The sequence below is a fragment of the Dermacentor albipictus genome, chromosome 8, assembly GCF_038994185.2.
Source record: "Dermacentor albipictus isolate Rhodes 1998 colony chromosome 8, USDA_Dalb.pri_finalv2, whole genome shotgun sequence".
Classification (NCBI taxonomy): Eukaryota; Metazoa; Arthropoda; class Arachnida; order Ixodida; family Ixodidae; genus Dermacentor; species Dermacentor albipictus.
In genome coordinates, this window is record NC_091828.1 from 122,980,798 (window position 1) to 122,990,011 (window position 9,214).

Below are 9,214 nucleotides of genomic sequence, written 5' to 3' on the forward strand. Positions count from 1 at the left end.
TCAAAGTACTTTCGATGCCGAATTTCAACGATCTTTTAATGCAAACGGTTGTTTTAAAACACTTCTGGTCCAGTCAATTTCTAGTTCCGTATACAGCTTCCCGATGCTTAAGGCCCTGGGACCCCTTTTGGAGGCCACGTTGTTCCACAAGGTACAGCGCTAGAGCTCGGGCCTATTATGTGCCCACCTACTTCAATAAATTACCGCACAGTACCTTCTGTGCAAAAACGAAATATAAGTTAAAGAGACTGCTAAGGCGTATCTGTTCGTAAAGGCGTACTTGTTCCGTTTATTCACCGTTATTGCTTGTGTTCGTGCATGCGATTTTGCAATTGCTTTGCGCCATGACGGTCAGTCTGGTATATGGCCATGCATTATCTCATGGCAATTTTTGTTCACACGCATTGCTGTACTTCTGTGTTTCATTATGCTCAATGAACATTATTTTCATAGACACTGTACAAATTCTAATAACCTTTTTTGGTGTTCTATACTTTAGTTGGCTGCTTGTAACTGGTCCATTATTGTATCGTGTGTGGTTTTGCTGCCTTCCAGGCGCTGCCACTCAAACCTTCAAAGGCTTTGGCAGGCCTATATGAATGTACTGATTTGATTATTGGCAATAAAGGTATTATTATTATTATTATTATTATTATTATTATTATTATTATTATTATTATTATTATTATTATTATGTGCGTCACTTCTTTTGTTGCCGACTTACGTCCGCAGCGGCTTTTAAACGATTAAACGATACGCGAGCAGAACTTTTTTCTTGATATTATATCTTCAGATATGCTACGCTTTATTTCATTTTCCGGTTTTATTTCCTTGTTCTTTTCTCCCTGTCACGCTGCCAGTTAAAGCGCCGCTTACGATGGGCTCGTAGTTGACACTTTCAGTCGTATGCACTGTCATTCTCAGGCACTCCTTCACAGATGTTATGTGGGCAACACCATGGGTACCGGCCCTTGCCCTTTCTCATTCGGCAGGGATACGGCTTCGGCTGTTCATCTAGGCAGCTGTAAATGAGAGACGACTCATCAGCGTCCTCCATGAAGAGGGCAACATATTAACCAGATATATTATCATACTTCATTATGTATTATATAGAGTCAAAAAACGTCTTATAGTTAGTAAAGCAACCACACAATCAATGCATCGACCATTTCATGAAAACACTTCCTCGTAGGTTTCTGTGAACAACGACAAGGATGAGTAGGTTACATCTAACGATGACAGCTGCTTAATATTGCAATAAAAATCTCCTTTACCAAATAAGCAGTGAGCACGGTGTCACTGGCAGTTTCAGTTAAAAGGCGGAATTTCGCGGTGCATTGCGCCTTGAAATTATTTCAAGTTTACTATTCGACTTTTCCACACTTAAAAGCATGCCAGTCCTACGTGGACCCACTTGTGTCCAACATAAACAGTGTCGCCACAGGAGCCCTGTCCATTCAAAATGTTTTTCCATAGGCATAAACACATAGCAGTACATAATTTTCAATCATGGCTGTGCATGACTGGGAACGTATAAAAAATCACTGAAGCACAGCTTTACAGTTTCTTGCTGTGACGATATATATGTTCCCGAAAAAAGTCGTCGTCTCCATTTGCGCGAAACCCAAGGTGCAAGGGCTGGGACAGCCGTCAGATGAACACCGTCAGAAATCTACGAATGCACTTTAGGGGCGCATAATAGAAAACGTATTTGACCAAGTCCCGTTAACGAAATACAGAGGCATGTTTCGCAGCTCAACATAGCAAACGTCGCCTGCGAATCATGAAAACATCACACTGTAGCTTTGCTGCCGCCAATAACTTGCGTTACGTTTAAAGAAAATGACTGGCAAGTAATTATCGAAGTAGGAAAGCTTACGTTTCTCTTTGTAAGAAGCCATGATTGATGTCATGATACCTGCAGTCCCATCGTTCGCAAGGAGAATGGAAGCTTACTTCTGGTCCCTTGTCAATTCGTATCCCACGGTAAATGCACCTTCCTTTGCGTCCAAAAAAATAATAATAAAAAGGAAAACAACGATTTATTTGTATTTTGACATAGATCATCATTCATCAATGAAATCATAAAGCTAAATGCTAGTAAAATTTCGCCAGAGGAACAAAAGAGCCCTTGCGCCAACTTTGTACCGGTATGATAATCGAGTGGCCTGCATAAAAAGGCGCAGTTTTGCACGAAAGGCGTAGCATCGATAGCAATAGTAAATTTATAGACAGCTATACGAAGGAAGGATAGTAATGTTATTGGCCGTGTAAACTCGAAAACATTCGCTTATTAACTGAATTGAGAAGCATGTTGCCAGGGCGCACACGCATGCATCAACATATCACACTCGGTGAGCGTGGACACTCGCTGCAAAACGCTGGACGATTGTGTGAGCAAGCGCAGCAGCAAAGGCGAGCGAAGTGATCCTTCGTGCGCTCTATCGCTTCAACGCAAGAGCGGCGAGAACAGAGCGCGCATAAAGGTACATTTCACTGTGATCCGGATGCTCGGTCTGCACGAATGCTTTTTTCGAGAATGCATGTCCAGGTTTGTAGAAATTCAGAAGGCACAAGATTGTGCGCCTGCGCGGGTGTCAAGGGTGGAACCCTTGACCGCGCTCAAAGAATTCTAAAATAGTCAGCGTACTCTGTGCTTACTCTCTCCCTTTCTTCTTCTTTATATTCCCCTTTCCCCCACCCCCAGTGTAGGGTAGCAAACCGGATACTCTTCTGTTTGACCTCCCTGCCTTTCCTGTCCTTGCTTTCTCTCTCTCTCTCTCAGCCCAGTAAGGCTGACACTTCGTGGTGAAAACATAGTAATTGGTCTTCTCAAATGTCATTTGTTGTTTGATATAGTACTCCAAAACAGGCAATCAAGAAAGGTACGAACCGTCTGCAGATCCCTTTCAAGATACGGAGCGCACGCAAATCCACGGGGTCGTGCAAACTACGCCCTTGTTCGCGGACTGGAAGCCACCCGCTTTTCTCCCGCGCAGCCTCGCCACTTTCCTCCATGTAATTGGCGCGCCATATTGATCCGCGATTGTCAGTTCCCCTTGGGCCCAGTGCCGAAATGCGCAGTCACTGCCGGAGCAAAACGCCGTCCAGCACTCTCCCCCCCCCACCCCCGTACCTTCTTTCCCATCCCTTCATGGCCTTTCACGCGACGGAAGACGGCGCGTTTGGTCTCGGCTTTCTCCGCGCGCGCCAGATTGAGGACCGATCGTCGGTTTCCTTCGCGCGCTTCAACTTGAACGCGCAGCATAAGACGCGCGGCGACGGTGTTATCGCCATTCAACTTTATGTAGAACGGCCGCTTTCTGTGCAGGTGCTTCTGGAACACCGCCCCCATCGCCCGTCGGCCCATAAAGCGGTGAAGGCACTTTTGTGTTTCTTAAGGACGACGGGTTTGTGCGACCACCTGTGACTATTAAGGCAATTGTGTAAAACCACACGCGTCAGCGAACTTACCGCAATTTCCTTCTTTCCTTCCCTCCTCTCTCTCCCTGTGAGCTTTGCTTTCCCCTTTCCCATTCCCCCGGTGTAGGGTAGCCAACCAGACGTTATTCTGGTTAACCTCCCTGCCTTCTTCTTTTCTCTTTCCTCCCTATGTAGAACACCAAGGCGACCGCAAAAATGCGTCTTTAATGTCCATATAATTGCTACCCAGTAATAAATTAGTTAGCACACTTATACGGTTGCACAGAAAGCGCATCGTGTGTAAAGCCGATAAGACCCCGTCTCTTATCGGGTAAGATGGTAAGATTCCGTCGTAGGTGGGAATTTACAAACGAAGTTTTCTTTTTTGACAACTTTTTGGACATTAAACGTGATGATCATAGCTGCTACGAACGGCACAAAATCTACGTAAAATAAACTTTAATGGCTCCGGCTATCAAACTTCCGCGCAGATAACTCGGTTAAGATAACGTGGTGAGAATTCATCAATAAATCTAAACTATGAGATCTCTCAACTCCTCATGAGAGGTGCAGTTTGATCCCGCTGTGGGGCGCAATAACTTCCCCACCCACGCATATAATTGCGATACCACATCTGCTTGTCCCCCATGTTACGGGTAAAAGCTTTAAAGGAGTTAGCCTTCGGACTGTAGCCAGCATCGCGAAGAGCGTAAAATGTTTGCTGTAAATGAGCTCGAACCTCACAGATATCGTGCCATTTTTCGACTCGTGTCTCGTTATTAAAGGAACAGTTTCTTTTAGATTAACCTCTCGATAGTCGCTCAGGCGGTAGCGTCCTAACTACTAAGCCAGCTTTAGTGGAAAATTGATGGCGTGCCAGTCTTTAAGGATAATAAATTTTACGCACGGAAACCGTGGCCTCATTATGAAGCACACTCTATTCGAAGACGCCTGACAAATTTTGACTACCTGGGGTTCTCTAGCGTGCAGCCAGTGCATGATAAGCGAGTGTTTTGTCTCTCTCCCTCTCCCCCTTCCCCATCTTTAATCTCCCCCATCCCTCTCCCATGTGTACGGTAGCAAACCGGTTAAGCCAAACTGGTTAACCTCCCTACCTTTCCTTCTTCACTTTTTCCTTCCTTCCTTCCTTTGTCATTCCGCCCTTACCGCAATGCTGCCGTCGCGCCAGGAACCTAACCTCGGACCTCCAGCATAGCAGCGTGACGCCGTAGACATTGTGTTATGAACACTGGTGGCCATATGTACTCGGTTACCGCGGTTGGGTGCATCACGGCAGATGTATCATGACGCGTTTGATGGGTGACGGATATTGAGCGATTCGAAATTTGACAACGCCATGCCTTTTATGAAAGCGCGGCAATAATTCAACACTTGTAATTCGCCTGTCAACATACGTCAGCCAGAACCGTGGAATGTCGACAGGAGCAGAAATAGGTATGGCCACCAAATGTTAAAGTTTCGTTTACCTACACTGTTGCAACAGTTGCCCAGAGAAATGATATGAATGTATCTATTCCGCAATTGAAAACCTATAGCGTTTTACAGCTGTAGTTTCGCAAATGTTTGGTAGAGTATTTATAGAGTTACAAATAATTCGCGCATGCGCGAAATATTTGTACGATGGGCTCTGTTCCAGGTAACAAGTTGGGGTGTAGACTTTTTTCTTTCATCTCTATCCTACCTGGATATAAAATTTGCGTCAAATCTTTATAGAATAATGTTTTTATCTAAGCTGATCACAGTTCTTGCGTTTTTCGGTATGTTGTCCTGTTTTTTTGTTTGTTTGTTTTTACTCACTGCGTTATATAAACCACCTTCGTTCGGTCAATCGCTACGAGGCTGCCCTTTGAATGAGATTTTCAGGGTCTCCTCAAGGTGTAGCTTGCTCCTTTTTCGCTTGCTAAGCCCTCATACTTTGCTGGCGAATAACATTCAATTTATTTCTTTAAATATATCCAACCCTCAGCATTATTATGAGTCCAGCAACAAGTTCCTGGCAAAATCGGGGAAGAATGAGGCTGAATTTCTGCGTTGTGGTACCCGCAGAAGCTTTCCGTGATTTCAGCCATTCTTGTCATTGTCTTGAGGAGGCTTGCTTGTATACTATGATGTAAAAAGACTCAGCCATGCTAACTTAGTGAGTGAATATTGCCACATCCAATGCGCGGCACGTAGGGAAAGATGAGGGCACCAGTGTGACCATGTTTTGAGGCAACAACAAGAACAACAGCGGCAGCAGACGAGCGCCATGCCTAATCGTTTCCAGTTGGCCTATAATTAAAGTGTCCTGCCCTGTTTTCCCAGTTCCCGCTTATTGTGAATCGTGACAATGTAGCGTTAAAATGAATTTAAACATCGAGAAAGTGCAAAAATGCGTGTTCGATCCGAAAGACTTCAATGTGCACCGCACAGTTTCAGCTGAGAATACGCAAACAGAGCACTTAAATTCGCTTTTGCAGCTAAAGGAAAACCTGTTTCCAACGAAAAGTGGCCATATAGGTTAGTAAACCACGTACCTGGTGTTGCTGGGTTCATTGTTACCTTAATACAGTCGAATGGTGCTTGACTGATTTCATAACCTACTAGGACCATATTGCAAGCATATAGCAAACGGCAGCACATCGCTTTACAGCTGTAACTGTTGCAGGGATTTTTTTGAAACATTCTCAGCAACGTATAGCGGCATTTCAAAACCCGGAGCTATTCTTATAGCTTTCCATTGGGTATTTTTGTTTTGCGTAAGGGTCCACTATGCTGTATACGTGTATATTTCCTGCGACCTCTTTTTGTCTCAAGCATAAATGTACCATTTCAACACTTTTATGGAAGTAAATTTAGTTAGGCGATGATGAACTAATGTGTTAACTTAAGGAATCAGTTGCTTTCTTTCTTTTTCATCAGCGAGATGTCGCATATTTGGCCACAAACATTTTCAAACCATGTTCACTGTTTCACTACACCTTGTCCTTAACGCTTTGTTCTTCAGCTTGTCATCAGTGCGACTTTTTAATCTGGAAAAGGGAAAAATATCGATTCATCTCTGAGCTACACGAAACTCCAAAGAGAACTCACATGGCTTTGTCACCAACCTATATATGTGTAGCTTGCAATGCCCTGCTATATTAGCAAACATCACCGTTTGTTTTCTCTCATGAAACCCTCAACATTTCTGATACGCGAAGAAATGAAGTGGTCAATATTAAACAATGCAAGCAACCGGGCGACAAACAGTTACAATTAGTCAGTTCCTCTTCAGCCTCAGCATGACACGAATTTTCAGTTCGAGTCAGGTATTTGTTTAGCTACAAGACGCAGATTCTGATTAAGCAGAGCTTTTCACACTTACCGTCGCTAGTAAGGGGAACAACATGCGTGTATACCCATCCTTCGGATGTTTCCAAAAACTGGGCCAACAGCACCGACAGGATGGCTAGCGGGCAGAGCATGTCCCAAGGTTTCGTAGTCAGCAGCCGGCAAGCATAAATGGCAACCTGTAGGCGCTCCCCAGATGTTCGCCCTGTGGCTACAGCCCTGCCTATCGCAGCAGGCTAATATGCACAAGCTCTTACAAATTCAATTTTTTTTCTCGTTTTCTTTGACAGAAAAACTGCGTTGCGCTTTGCTACGTGCGCGACTGACAGTATAATCAACATGCCCCCATGAGACTCGTGAGAAAGATGCCACACCAGACGCTGATCCCTCTGTTTTCCACTGCAGGGACCAGCGACAGCGTTGAAGTGAGCTGCTAAGCCCTTACTTGTGCCGTAGCGGAGCCAAACAGAGGGCAAGAACATCAAAAACGAACTAGCGCTGAGCGAATGTGACATGTATATCACCTCGTAACGGCAGCTGTCGTTATCCAGTCTCTAGAACATCCAGTGATTGGGCACACGCTTTTTCGAAAACTTTAATGGACGCCTCGTATTGTGGCGGAACAAGTGTAACAGAATTACTATCAATATGGCCCTAAGACGCGAGATAAATTTTTTTTTTGGCGACCACTTTAGCAATTATGATGGCTTTTCAGGCGCTCGCACACGAGCTGCCGCAAATTCTTTAAAGCTGAGCGACAAAGCTGGTCGCGTCGGCTTCACAGAAAGAAGGTATTAGAAAGCCGACAGCAAACGTAAAGAAAATATAGTTACATAACCTATAACATCGCTTTGGAAGCCTTAAATCCAATGGTTTATACAAGTACTCAAAAGTTCTGTCAATGTGCGAGGCGCTTTTTCTGAACCTTCTTAGTTTTATGTATTTTTTTACCGAGCTCTGAGCTGCGTTTGTTGACGCGACATTTCTTTTTTTTTTTGCCCACTGAATACGCCCTGAAACTTGGTTCATCCGTTACAGGCTCGAAAGCAAGAGAAACGATTTAGAGATTCCTACAGCATCACTAAATGCGATTTTGTGTAAATTCCATTCCATAAGTTTATTCGGTTTCTCGTATCAAAGTAGTTCAAATGACTTTATTTGTCACGCAGTTCTTTTTGCTACGGAAAGTTCATAGATGCAATTTTGAACTAAATCCGTTCGATGAAATCGCTTTTGCCATCTGCAGTCAGAGAACTCTATATCTGTCAAACGAATGTGACAAACCTAAAGTGGCACTTTCTGACACGTGCCTGTTCACTAAAACGTAATAAATGTGCCGAATCCCCAGAAATTGCCAAGAAGAGAGAACACAAGAATGAGAAAAGAAATACATTTGCCTGGGGTGCGATGAATTGTAAATTACGAAGGTAAGAAAGAAAGACATGTATCGATGCAGCGATGTATACTTAGACCAAACAGATAGATTGAGCAAGACATGCATAATTTAGAGATTTCTGTAATTGTCGACCGGGTTCATCTGCTTGGACAGCCAACCATCGCGGAAGTTTCACAAATTAGTCCACCCGATCATTCCTTATTTTTTCTAGTGAAGATGGTCAAGAAACCAATAATATGGGCCCGTTGATGCACAGTTTTGTTAGGCGCGCATGAACATTTCACTAATTCTACTCAGAAGAACAACGTTATGACGTACGTTGAGATCATTCCTCAATGACAGAGCAGGCTTCACACACGAATTAAATTTCGGAATGCATATTTGGCTAAAAGATCACCGCCTAAGAATGACAAGGGCGAATAAAATGTGTTAGGCTCACATAAGAAGGCAGAAGCTATTACATTTTCTTGTAGTATCGCTCTCGCTAGCGGCATGTTAACGCAAAGCCTTGTTTTCTAACATACGCCCCTTTCTTCAGGATTTGTACCTAACCGTTTTATTGGGCCAATCCAAAAGGCGGTGTAGTCTGGTATATTCTAGGAGATCTCATACGGTGACGTATGACTGCATTTGGTGCGCACAGCCACTATAAAACAGTCAGATAATGCCTAATGCTACTTCCAGATTCGCTAAAACTCCGGTGAAACAATGCATACAACCACTTGTCGCTTGGCACATCCATTCTCAGATTCTAGGCATAGCGCGCCTGCGTTATTCCACAAGTGCGCATTGACGTCCGCGATAAGACACATTAGGGGCGCTCCACCATAAGCGGTAAGGTCCATCAGTGGATCGAACATTGATTTCATCGGTCAAGACGTGGTCGGAACCGAAATCAGTGAACTAATGGACATTGAATAATTGCATCGAGTGATGTACTTATGCATATTTGTACATGAGATGCATTCTAAAACAATCTAAATTGTAAAATTGTACACTAATATGATCTCTAACCAAGCGATGTTATCTAAATATCTTGCCTTACAGCCAGCGGTGCACGTT

General features: G+C 43.9%; 1 long non-coding RNA gene across 1 annotated transcript; it reads right to left on the minus strand.

Annotated features, from left to right (window-relative positions):
* Window positions 1–759: 759 nt before the first annotated feature.
* On the minus strand, window positions 760–7,108 carry LOC135912980 (uncharacterized). The gene is made up of 3 exons (XR_010567854.2): window positions 6,791–7,108; window positions 1,880–2,000; window positions 760–1,022 (listed from the first exon to the last, which is right to left on the minus strand). It is a non-coding gene; the product is annotated as an uncharacterized lncRNA (long non-coding RNA).
* Between the last annotated feature and the right edge of the window lie 2,106 nt (window positions 7,109–9,214).